Here is a 12,543-nt window from a genome sequence, read left to right on the forward strand (position 1 = left end):
GGCCGCAATTAATTTTAATTAAAATGTAATTAATTATTTATTTTTGAACAATTACGTTCACTTGTAATTGTTAAAAAATATATATCATTAGAAAGAAATATACCTGAGATACCGAGAAAGGTCAAGGTGCCATCCCTCACTTAGCCGCAACCTAATGTCAGCCAGGTGTAAACAGGTATAATTTCGTTAAATATATACGTTCATAATGTATTATCATGTTATACATACCAAATTGAAGATTAATTCTTTCCCTACATGATGAGATATAGGTGCCTATGCAAAAATGCCCGCAAATAGTGACTGCCAACGATTAAAGATAAATAAAAGCGAGAGAAACTTAAGATAAACACCGCATGTCGAATAAAGATAGAGCATGCCAGCTGCTTGTCGTTTTCATGCTACTGCGCATACGTCCATAGATAAGGTGCTCAACTAGTAGCTCGCGTAAAAATGCAACTTTTTTTTATTATAAAAAAATATAAAAAATTATAAAAAATATAAACACTTCTTTATCAAAAAAAATGATAAAAATTACAAAAATGATAAAAAAGATTTTACAGTTAGATAATTATCAATACATATCGGAGTACTTGTAACGAAAACATTTTCATTTACGTACTATCGTCACTTGAATCATCAGAACTGTCACTCTCATATGTTGAAACGTCAGAATCTTTATCGTTTGTATCTTCTGAAGATTGTTCAATTAAATCACAAATAACATCTTCTACTTGCTGTGGCATTGAATCTCCAATGAACCATGTTGGTTTTAAAGTTTCATCTAAAATCCAACCATTATTTTCAGGTTTAAATCTGATGCAATCTGGATGAGTGGCATTTTGCCACATTGAATTAACGAAGATCATACGCAATAATTATTGTTGCAAGGATTTCAAGCATGGTGAAATAGTGCTTGAATTGAACCCTTTAAGTTTTTTCATAAAGGTCATGGCCCATTTAGTGTGAAAACTATACCTACGGCGTACAGAAATGAAATATGGCGGGTATCAAAGACAAATGATTGTACTTTTCAATGGTAACTGGCGCATTATTGTGGCTGATGGGGATCATAAAATAATAGTAATAAAAAATTGTAATCTACTGTAATTGAAAACTTAACTTATAACTTGTGGTTTTAGGGAAGAGAAAATGAAATACATGTTTTTTTTTAATGTTTATTCAGCTTCATCAATATCTATTACATTGTCCAAGAAAGCAGCAGGTGTATCAATATTTTCTTGATGTCTGGCCCAGGATAAAAAGTATACTACGCTTGCAATATGGGCACAACTTCCTATAGTGCGGCGGCCGTGAATACATGAACAGTAGTATCCCTCGATACTCTCTCGACCATGTCGTGTTGGATTCACCAAAACATAAGTATAATATTGTTTACTCCTGACATGTCGAGACTGAATTCTCCCTCTAATTAACCCTACGATGGTAACATGATTTATACTTACGCGCAAGGTAACGGGGGGGCTACGTCACCCCAGAATAATAAATTGAATAAAAAAACATTGAGTTAATGAAAAATTTAACTTTTTATTCTTGAAACAAACTATAAGATTATTCTTCTTGAGATCAATAGGTAACTAAATTACATTAAATTAAAAAATATATATATTTTTGGTAATTAAATACAATTCAAACAAATTTCTACACGATGTTCAGGACATGCAGGTCTTTTGCATTTTGAACAAAAAATCTTCACTTTTTTGTCATTTTTGCGAGGACACAACGCACATCGAGCTTGTTTTTTTAATTTGGTGGGGGGTTCACCGGACGGAACTTCTTCGGGGACATTTAGAATGGCCCTTATATTTCCCGCTAATTGTTGAGGTAAATTTGACTCCAGACGTCGTTTCATGTGAGGCTCTGCTAACTGCAATGCTAGTTTTTTTAGAAATCTGCTTCTATATTTGTTAGCTGGAATGTTGGGATGCTTAGTTTCTACATATAGAATCATAGAGTTGATCCCTGCTTGGTCTAACATACCAAAGAAGAACCTGAGAGGCCAGCGACGAGTACCCCGCGCAGTCGTGTAATTGTGCATCATTTTATCAAAGGTGTCAACGCCTCCCTTTGTCGCATTGTAGTCATCAATTATAACTGGCTTTTGCGTTATGGGATTGATCTCTTCCTTATTGTGCATAGTTGACAGCAGTATCACGGACTTGTTGACCTTGGGAGTGAAGGAGACTAACGTTTTCTCGCGATCAAATGCAAACTGAGATGATAAAGCAGATTTTGATTTACTGGGTAAGAATGGTGGTGGTATCTCACGTTTGTTCTTTCGTAAAGTTCCAATACACGTCAGTCGATATTCCTTCAATAATTGGTCTGCAACTGGCACCGAGGTAAACCAATTATCAAAGGTTATATTTCGTCCAGAACCTTTAATACTCTGAGCTCACTTTGTGACATAATATGCAGCCGTCTTTGCCTCGGTTCCTTTGCCTATGTAAGGAATGGCATCAAACATATAATACGTCTTAGCATCACATATGGCTACAATTTTCATACCATATTTATCCGGTTTCGAAGATATATAAACACGAAAGGGACACTTTCCCCGAAATCCCAGCAACTGCTCATCAATCGTAACGTAACAACCTGGTTGGTAGGCTTTCGTACAACTGTCTATAAAAATCTTCCAGGCTTCCCGTATGGGTGCAAATTTATCCTCTTTATCACGGCTATCTTTATCGTCAAATCTTAGGCAAAGTAGAAGAAAATTAAATCGACTTTCGGATATTATTGACTTATAAACAGGGGTACTCGTTGGCGCCCACATTTCATTTGTACTTTTCCTGCTATCTTTGTTTACCGCAGCATAAAATAGTAAACCTATGAGTGCCTCTATCTCTGTTTTGTCTGTTTTATGAGTAAAACGTTGATCTTTATATTGGAGAGCACGTCTGACAATTTCTTGATTCGTATATGTAAGAACTATGTCGAGAGGTTTAGAAAATAAAGTCATAAAAGCATCTTTTTCTGTTTCAATGTTAGAATTGACTTGCATATATCTTGGGATGTTTACTATATTACGCTGAGGTGTTCTGCTTGATGATGGCGCAGTAGCAGACCAAATATGTCCATTCTTACCTCTCACAACGCTTCCTCGAAACTGTGACAAAGGCACATCGTCGTCATCGTCTGAGCTAGAAACAATGTCATCTCTTTCGGAATGCACGGAGACGTTATCTTCATTTTCAGAAGCTTCTTCGGACTCCAAAGGCTCTGCTTCACTCTCAGAATCATCAGCAATGTTACTCAAGTACCGCTCTAGCTCTTCATAATTGCGAAACGCCATAATGAACTAAAATGAACGAAACAAAAAAATACACTTACATAAAAAATACCGACGTAAATAGTAACAGGGGTGACGCAGCACCCCATATGTACCTACAGCACGAAATCGATGTGTCGCCGCTCCCACCGCGCAACGGGTACTGACAGCTCACGGTACGACAAGAGAATACACGAAATGCTAGAGCGAGACGGCAAATAGTTTTCTATAAATCGGCGCGTGATTGTTTGCGTGGGGTGATGGTGCACCCCTGTTACCATCCTAAGGTTAATATTTTGTTGTCAACTAACATGCGGTGTCTGTACACTTCTAATGTGTACAGACCATTTGGTCGCATGTGCTCGCGGCAGTAAGATCTGGCTAATCTCAAGTGATAACTCCCCAATGTAAACAAAGTCAATTCCTCATATGTTAGTTGAGGGAAATCACCGAACGATGGATCATTACCATCAATAGGCACGAAGGCTACTCTTTGCCTATTCATATATTATTATTTTCTTGTACATATTGTGCCAATTCATTCTCTCTTATTTTAAATAAATAAATAAAATAAAAATCATTTATTACCAGTCCAGTTTTACAAAATTATGCTTATATCTACGACAACCCCACTAGGCGCAGCCTGTATCGGGGCTATCAATATTATGAACAATTGCCAGATCGGACTAGTTAACTTAAACTTAAAATGTACTTATTTATTAATAACACAAAAGGTAAGAGCATTTATGTATTTATGAGGAAGAATGCGTGTATTTCTGTGAGCGTGTGTGTGTGTATACGTGAGCGTGTGTGTGTCTGTGTGTATGTGTGCGTGAGTTTGGGTGTGTGTGCGTGAGTTTGGGTGTGTGTGTGTGTGTATGTGTGTGTGTGTGTGTGTGTGTGTATGTGTGTGTGTATGTGTGTGTGTGTATGTGTGTGTGTATGTGTGTGTGTATGTGTGTGTGTGTGTGTGTGTGTGTTAGTGACCCAATAATTAGTAAGTAGTTTTAAGCAGCTGTTCAATTTCGTAATAGTCAATTTTACCCAAGTATTTAATAGTTTTTAGTTCAACTTCTCTTATAGAATTTTCCTTAAAGTTACATCTTTTCTGTAATTTGTTATAAATAAACGGATATAGGTAAGTGTTGAATCTCTTGGCGAAGGAGGTATGGACTGCAGGGACCTGGGCCCTGTAGACTCTTCGAGTAAGTAAAGCTTGGTAAGTATCAGAGTTTAATATTTTTTTATGTGTGTAGATTATTGCTAGTTTTATATAAAGGCGGCGAATGCTAAGTAATTTTGTTTCTTTATGAATAAGTTCTGTAGAATACCTGATGGGTTTCTTTAACATGACTTTAAGGACTGATCGTTGCGCTCTTTCAAGACAGATTATATGAGAAGCAGCCGTACCCCCCCAAATTCTTAAGCAGTATGTGAGAATTGATTGGCAAAGCGCTAGGTAGATTGTCTTAATGAGTTCTACACTAGCTACGTTCCTAATTTCCTTCATAATATAGATTATCTTCCTGGTTCTTGACGATAAGGCTGTAATGTGTTCCTTGAAGGTAAGTTTTTCGTCAAGAAGGATACCAAGATATTTTATTGTTTGCGTTCTTTGAATCCCTTTACAGCTGCAGAAATTAGGATCGACATTTACTTGATCACGAGAACATGTGTGGACTAAGATGTTAGTTATTGCAGGTGGGGCCGACGCCGCAGTTTTGTGAAAACATAGGAACTTCGTTTTACTTGTGTTTAAGGTAAGTAAGTTATCTTCTAGCCATCGCATTACTTTAGCCATACCATTCTCAACTCTTTGATTGCAGTCATCCCAAGAATTACCATGAAATAATATAGCAGTGTCATCGGCGTAGCAGATGATGTGAGCATTAAGTAAAGGTAAGGAAGCAAGTTCATTCAGGTAGATCAAGAATAGAGTAGGGCCAAGGACGCTGCCCTGGGGTACGCCAAACGAGAGTTCACTAGGAGTACTGAGCCAGGAATCTATTTTTAGACATTGACGCCTTCCACACAAATAACTTTTGAACCAGTCAAGAGCAATGCCTCTTACACCTATGCCTTCCAGTCTTCTCAGTAAGATAGGAACCGACACGGTATCAAAAGCTTTTGCTAGGTCTAGGAAAACTCCAGTGCACGCTTTACCGTTGTCTAAATTGTCTACAATATTGTTAATTAGCAAATTAACTGCGTCTTCTGTCGACCGTTTTTTTCGAAAACCAAATTGGTTGGGGGATAAAATGTTATTATTTTCAAGGTAATCTATTAAACGTTTATTAACAATCCTTTCCATAATTTTAGAGAAGACTGGGAGCAAAGATATAGGTCTGAAGTTGTTGGGACTATTGCTTTCTCCACTTTTATGAATTGGTATGACAGTTGCAATTTTCCAGTTATTTGGGACCATTCCTGTGGATAAACTAAGATTAATTATTTCAGCAAGGGGATCTACTATGTAAGTACTAATAGCTTTAATCATTTGTACAGAAATACCATCAGCTCCAGGCGCAGTGTTTGATCTCAAGGTATGTATAATATTTTCTACTTCGTGTCTGTCAGTCGGTTCGAAAAAGAAAGATGATGATGGAGAATTATTAGTGTCAACGTTTTGAGCTAGGGTTAACTGTGTGGCATTTAACTTCAAAAGTATATCGTTAGCATAGGTTTGGCCTATCGAAGCAAAGAAATTGTTACAAACATTGACAGATTCTTGAGGACAACTTTTGATGGTCGTTAGGTCTAAGCTCGGAGAAGATTTATTATTTTTTCTGTTTGTGATTTCGTTAATGGTACCCCACAAATCACGAGGCTTGTTTTTGTACTGTGCTAAAAGATTGGTATGATAATCGTCTTTTACTTTACGCAACAAAGAAACATAAAAATTCCGGTATCTAGAGTATATTATGGCTTTAATGCTACATGAAGGGTTTTTTCTTGATTCTAAATGAAGTTTATCTTTTACACGTGAACACCTCAGAAGACCAGGTGTCATCCAAGGCTTTATAAGATTTTTTGATCGAGACACTGGGATGCGTTTACAATTATTGTCCAATATACCTTTAATGATGTCCATAAAAGTTTCCGTTTGTTCTGTTACATTAGAAATATTACTTAAAATTGTCCAATCAACGCTACTTAATTCTTCAGCAATAGAATCATAATTAACACGCACTCTATATTTTGGAGGAATAACAGGCCTGGATGTAACCCCAGTTATACCCGTAATTATCAGATCATGATCAGTTAATGATGTAGAACAGACTATAGTTTCTATTTCGATTTCCCCGCTATAAAAAACATGGTCGATACATGAGCTCTTTCTTGTAGGTCTATTGACTGCCGGTTTTAATCCTAGTTCTGCCATTGCACAGAGGTAAGAAGAAACGTTATAAGAATCAGAGTTATTAATGTTAATATTGATATCGCCCATAAATAAAGTGCAAGGCTTAAGATTAAGTGCTGGAATTATATTTTGCAAAGAATTAATAAATTTATCTGAATTTTTAAAAGACGGAGATCTGTATACACCAACAATAGTAGCTACATTAGGGATGCATGAAACGATACAGTCAGCTTCTTCAACAGAAGGTTCGCTTATCATTGGCGACCAAATGTCGCGCACGTATATTACAACTCCCCCAGCCTTGTTAAAATGCTTGGTCGTGTGATACGAGTTATAACCCTGAATATGAGGAACTGTAAGAGAATCACTGAGCCAACACTCTGTTAGAACTATAACATCAAATACAATTTTAGATCTACTTAATAACAATAAAAATGAGGTAAAATTTTGGTTTATACTGCGAATATTATAAGAGAGAGTTTTTAAAGTATAATCCCGAATAACCGTGTAACACTCCTCTATACTATCGATAGAATGGCATTTTACAATAAAAGCTTTATCTATTTGTTGCATAAGCTCAGACGTAGCCATAAATATATGTTGTTAATACGTATTTAAATTTAAAAGAGCAATGGAGTTTATATGCCATCCTATAAGTGCGCATAATTGAGTCTAAAATAAAGAGAGGAGTATCTATGAAAAGTTTTGGTAGATGGAATTCTACGAGAGACAAGTAAAAGGCGTTGGGTAAATGTAAAAAATGTTTGGTTGGGTTTACCTTGTGTAAGAAATAGCTTACTAAGACTTCGTATGGAAATATGGTTGTGTGTAAGTGTGTGTATAAGTGTGTAAATAAGTATAATAGTGTGTACAACATATGAGTATAAAAATATCTTAGGTTTAAACAAAATGAGATCAAAATGTAAAAGGAATATAAGAAATACACTAAAATCACAACAATAAGTCTATGTAGCCGGTTGGCCGACAATCTTATCCAGATCTTCGATGGAGTGAATGCGTATTGCTGGAAATTGACCAGTAGGCCCGTTCTCATTCTTCTTGACATATATATTACCATTTCGCAACCAACAAAAACGAAACCCATTGGATTGGGCTCTAGCACGAGCTTCACGAAATAACAATCTCTTCTCTTTGGTAACTCGTTCATTAAAATAAATTTTTGAAATAGTCGTGTTAACAATATTCTCAGAAGTAATGTTCTTCCTATATTTAGCAGCTTGCAATATTTCGTCTCTCTTTGCCTTCCTTGTTAATTTGACAACAATTGGGCGGTGTTTAGAGGAGTCACTCCCGGATTTAGGTTTTGGACCCGCTCTAGATACGGAGTCAATATCAGACTCTCCTAAGTCCACCTTCAGTTTTTGGGACACTGTCAAAAGTACATGTGTAAGGTTTTCGTTGTTGAGCTCAGGAAGGCCACATATCTCAAGCTCATTTCTCAACGATGACTGTTCTAGGGTACTGATAGTTGATTGAAATTGCGATATCGTTAGTTTTAAGCTGTTTATTTCTTGGTCTTTATCTTGCAGGAGTTTATTACATTTTGCAAAATGTTGTGCAAAAGACGGCGTAAGATTTGTGAGCTCAGTTTTTAGGTCCTGGACCTCCTGTCTCAGCGATGCGATCTCATTAGTGCTTTGCCTTAACTCCTTCAACTCTATCCTAAGTTCTCGGATTTCGGTTACCAGCTCTCCTACAGAGATATCTGATTCCAGCGTTGATATTCCCCGCGAACCTCTCACAACATTCACATTATCTCCGAGCGACTCGCTGTCATTAGATGAAGGATTGCGGCCGGGAGTTCTAGTGAAACCCTTTTTATTCGGCGGACATTTAGGACACAGCCAGGATTGTTTGTAAGTATTGCTATATTTTTTCCAGGACTCTCTAGTAATATTAAGGCACTCCAAGTCATAATTACCTTTGCATTTTGAGCAATTCATAAGACAGTTGTTAGTTATTATCTTACCGCACTCCTTGCAGTTTGCAGTCATCTTGGAATCCAGTAGGGGGCCGCACTCGTAGTTGTAATCAAACGGTAAGTTTTCGATGATATATTTACGCGACGCGCGTAGATTGGTGCACAGGTGGAGCGATGCAGGTGGCAGGCGACGGCGGGACGCGCGGCGGGCAGCGGGCGGCGGGGTCGCGAACTTGCGACCAAGCAGTGCAGCGGGCAATCCGCGAGTTGAGGCAGGTCAAGGTTCAACCGTGATTTTTAAAATGTTTTTACACTATTTTTGCTGTAACTTTTTAGTTTCTTATGCAATTAACGTGGAATTTCGACACTATTTTCTTTACTTATTACACTACTATGTTGTTATAAAATATATACTAATTGATCACTTTTACCTACTTTATTTAATTAATTAATGCGGAGCAAAATGACACAGTAACGTCCTACTCGGTACCGAACGACGAAATGATATATATGATAAATATTCTCATTTATAATATTTATAAACTGCTCTACGTACACGCTATCTTCGTAAGGACGTCGTGTTGCATTAATTAGTGCAGCAGTAACCCTGAAGTCCGTCATCATATTAGGCAACGCAAGATTAAAATACGTGTGCCGAAATATTTTGAAGTCTTTTTTAAAACGGCCATTTATGGTCTCTACTGGCCATCGGACCAATGTTATCAATCTCGATTTGTTGGCTTCGGCCGTTGATAATTGTTCTCCTCTGGATCTGCTAGGTGGCATGTGTGGATTATAACCACAACCTTCGATTGTTGAAATAGAGTCCCGAAATCCGCGGTCCAATATGAATACATCATTAGACCTTAAAAACCAATGCCAAACTGAGTTTTCTTGCATGATACTGCGCATAATTGTAGCATCTGAGGTTGTTGCTGCATATGGCCCTATGACATCAACTATATAGCCATCTGTGCACACTATCAAGAATGGTTTGACTAAATTCCGGAATTTATGTAGACTATCTGTTTTTCTTTGAAATAAAAAGTTAGCGCTTTTTTGCACATGAAGATATGTGCCGTCAAATACAAGAATTCCTGCTTCATGGTTGCCTCCAAAAATATGGGCTGGAATGGTAAGGTTTCTGGAAACCAACTCTTCTCGACTTATGTGATCTACGCCAAGAAAATGTGGAACGAAATCTGCAGTTAAACATGTTCTAGCTATATGAAGTTTTCTTTCTAACGTGCTTTTCGATATTTTGAATTTTGTAGCTAATCGTCTATCCGGTTCACCAGTTCTTATTTTGGTTAAGTATATGCCTAATGCGGTTGCAGGCTTATCCGTTCTGGTACGTAGAGATGGAGTTAGACCTAAAACCATGTTGAACTGAACTTTCGTAACTCCAGTCCAAAAATGCAGTTCAGTGTCATCGATCTCTTCAATATGTTCGTAATCTAATTGATGACTTCGTTCCAACCCCCATTTAAACAATTCGAACATGTCTAATACATGAACATTATTAAAATCCAGCAATGACGTCTGAGCACTTAACTCCTCCCAATCATTTCGCACCAGGTGCGGGTGACAAACGCGAGCAATTTGAGGTATATAATATTTATTCGTATTAAGCAAGTAGAACCTTATATAGGTGGGCACTTGATGACTAGACGTATTCCTGCAGCCGTTGAATATGCACCTTCTTGCGGTATTGGAGGCACGTGAATATCCTTGTAAGGACATGAAGCCAGGTCTTACGTCTCGGCCGTCGTCGTATACTTCCTGTTCTCCTTGCTGGTTTGATGGACCTTGATCATGATCTTGTTGGTTTGGCTGGTCTTCATGTTGTTCGGGTGGTTGATCTTGAACCTGTTGATCTCGCTGACGATGCACATCACGACCCAGTCTGACCCAGCATGCATGGCAAATTGATCTTGAGCCATCAAATGGAACCTGAAAATGTCGAAATAATCATTAACATTAATCACCGAGGAAAAAATATTAAGTATACGAAAAATGGAGGAGCAGACTGGTCTGAACTTCTGAAGATGCCTAAATTCATTTTAAAATCCAGACGTAAATTCTTACACGACTTTAGGAAAGTATAGATACCCTTCTAACAGCACTCTCATTTAAAAAGAAATCTGATACCGTAGAAGATAATTATTATTCTAAAATATGTGTGCAGTTTGTAACAAAGAGAATATAAACAATTTGGGCGTCATTAAACTAGCACACAATATGTTTCGCGTTGTAGTTTATATTATAATATTGTACAATATTGTTTATACTTTTAGATTTTAGATCTTACCTCGTATGGTATTATTTCTTGTAGTAATAGCACGGCGTGTTCCCGATATATTTCGAGAAAAATTCCAGTAAGAGGGTGATTTCTGCGACGTAACGAGAAGCAAACAATCACTCAAGTAAACACGCCAAAGTAGTTAATTGTATCGGAATAATATAGAAACTCAGATATAAGCACAGATCACAACGACGAATGACGAAGGACTGCGAAGGGCGAGGTCAGGGAGGCGCCGCCGATGTTTTTTTACCTGCTATGGGCCAGGCAAGGCATTGTATTATTGCGCGAGCGCAACAAAGCTGGTTATTAACTCGAGTAAGAAAGAGACAGCAATATACGTGTTATTACCTGACCGTAGCAAAATCGTTGTTTGCTTTTAAATGATGAGTGTGATGATCATATTTTTATTTAACAAAACAATGGCAAAGTAAGTCTGTTTGTTTCATTTTCAAGTTTAAACCACTGAACCGATTTTGATTAAATTGCAGTGTAGAGATATACATATTAGATTTGGGGACTGAGATAGTACCTATACTTTTTATCCTAATGACATGTTTCCATGGGATAAAATAATTTACCGACGGGCGAAACCGCTTGTGCAGCTAATTATTTCCCAATTTTTAGGGGTCTTCTGAACGATCTCTCCATGGAATATTTTTTTTATTTTTACATATAATGAAAAGTGGGTTATACCTGCATTATTTACCACCATTTTCGTTTATGTACAAAAACATTTTTGAACTGGGTCGGATTATGGGCCATGACCTTTGTCATTAATTGTAGTCATGGCATACATTTTATTAAACATTAAAAGTCTTGCAGCGTTTACATTTTGACAATTTTTAATCCCATACATTAGAGTTGTAAACTCCTGAACTACTTTCATTTTGTTATCATCAAGAATATCCTCCGGATTGCTTAATGATGCAATTGTCTCTTGAATGTTCTGGTGTTTACAAAATATCTTGAAAGGGCGGACTTTTCCTTTGTTAAAAAATGCTGCTGTATAGTCGCAACCAGTAAACGCGTGGAATGCTGGTAGTGCAAGACATAAGGTCGGACCTAATTCCACTGATAATTTTGTGCAGACTGTATAAGACGTGAGATAAGACTGTCAAAAACATATGATTGCAATATTCAGTACGGTATTTAGTTGAGCACCTTATCTATGGACGCATGCGCAGTAGCATGAAAACGACAAGCAGCTGGCATGCTCTATCTTTATTCGACATGCGGTGTTTATCTTAAGTTTCTCTCGCTTTTATTTATCTTTAATCGTTGGCAGTCACTATTTGCGGGCATTTTTGCATAGGCACCTATATCTCATCATGTAGGGAAAGAATTAATCTTCAATTTGGTATGTATAACATGATAATACATTATGAACGTATATATTTAACGAAATTATACCTGTTTACACCCGGCTGACATTAGGTTGCGGCCAAGTGAGGGATGGCACCTTGACCTTTCTCGGTATCTCAGGTATATTTCTTTCGGGTAGTATTTAAACGAGTGACTGTAAATTAAAGTTTTAAGTGTTCAAAATAATTAATTTACGGTATAGTATTACTAAGTAAGCGACTAACTGCGAGCGACGAGATATTAGCAGAACAGCAACTTACAAACATTAATTTGAGTTACTT

General features: G+C 37.3%; 1 pseudogene; it reads right to left on the bottom strand.

Annotated features, from left to right (window-relative positions):
• Window positions 1-1,175: 1,175 nt before the first annotated feature.
• Window positions 1,176-11,612, bottom strand: LOC142985942 (uncharacterized; annotated as a pseudogene).
• Window positions 11,613-12,543: the final 931 nt, after the last annotated feature.

The sequence above is a fragment of the Anticarsia gemmatalis genome, chromosome W (assembly GCF_050436995.1).
Source record: "Anticarsia gemmatalis isolate Benzon Research Colony breed Stoneville strain chromosome W, ilAntGemm2 primary, whole genome shotgun sequence".
Taxonomy (NCBI): Eukaryota; Metazoa; Arthropoda; class Insecta; order Lepidoptera; family Erebidae; genus Anticarsia; species Anticarsia gemmatalis.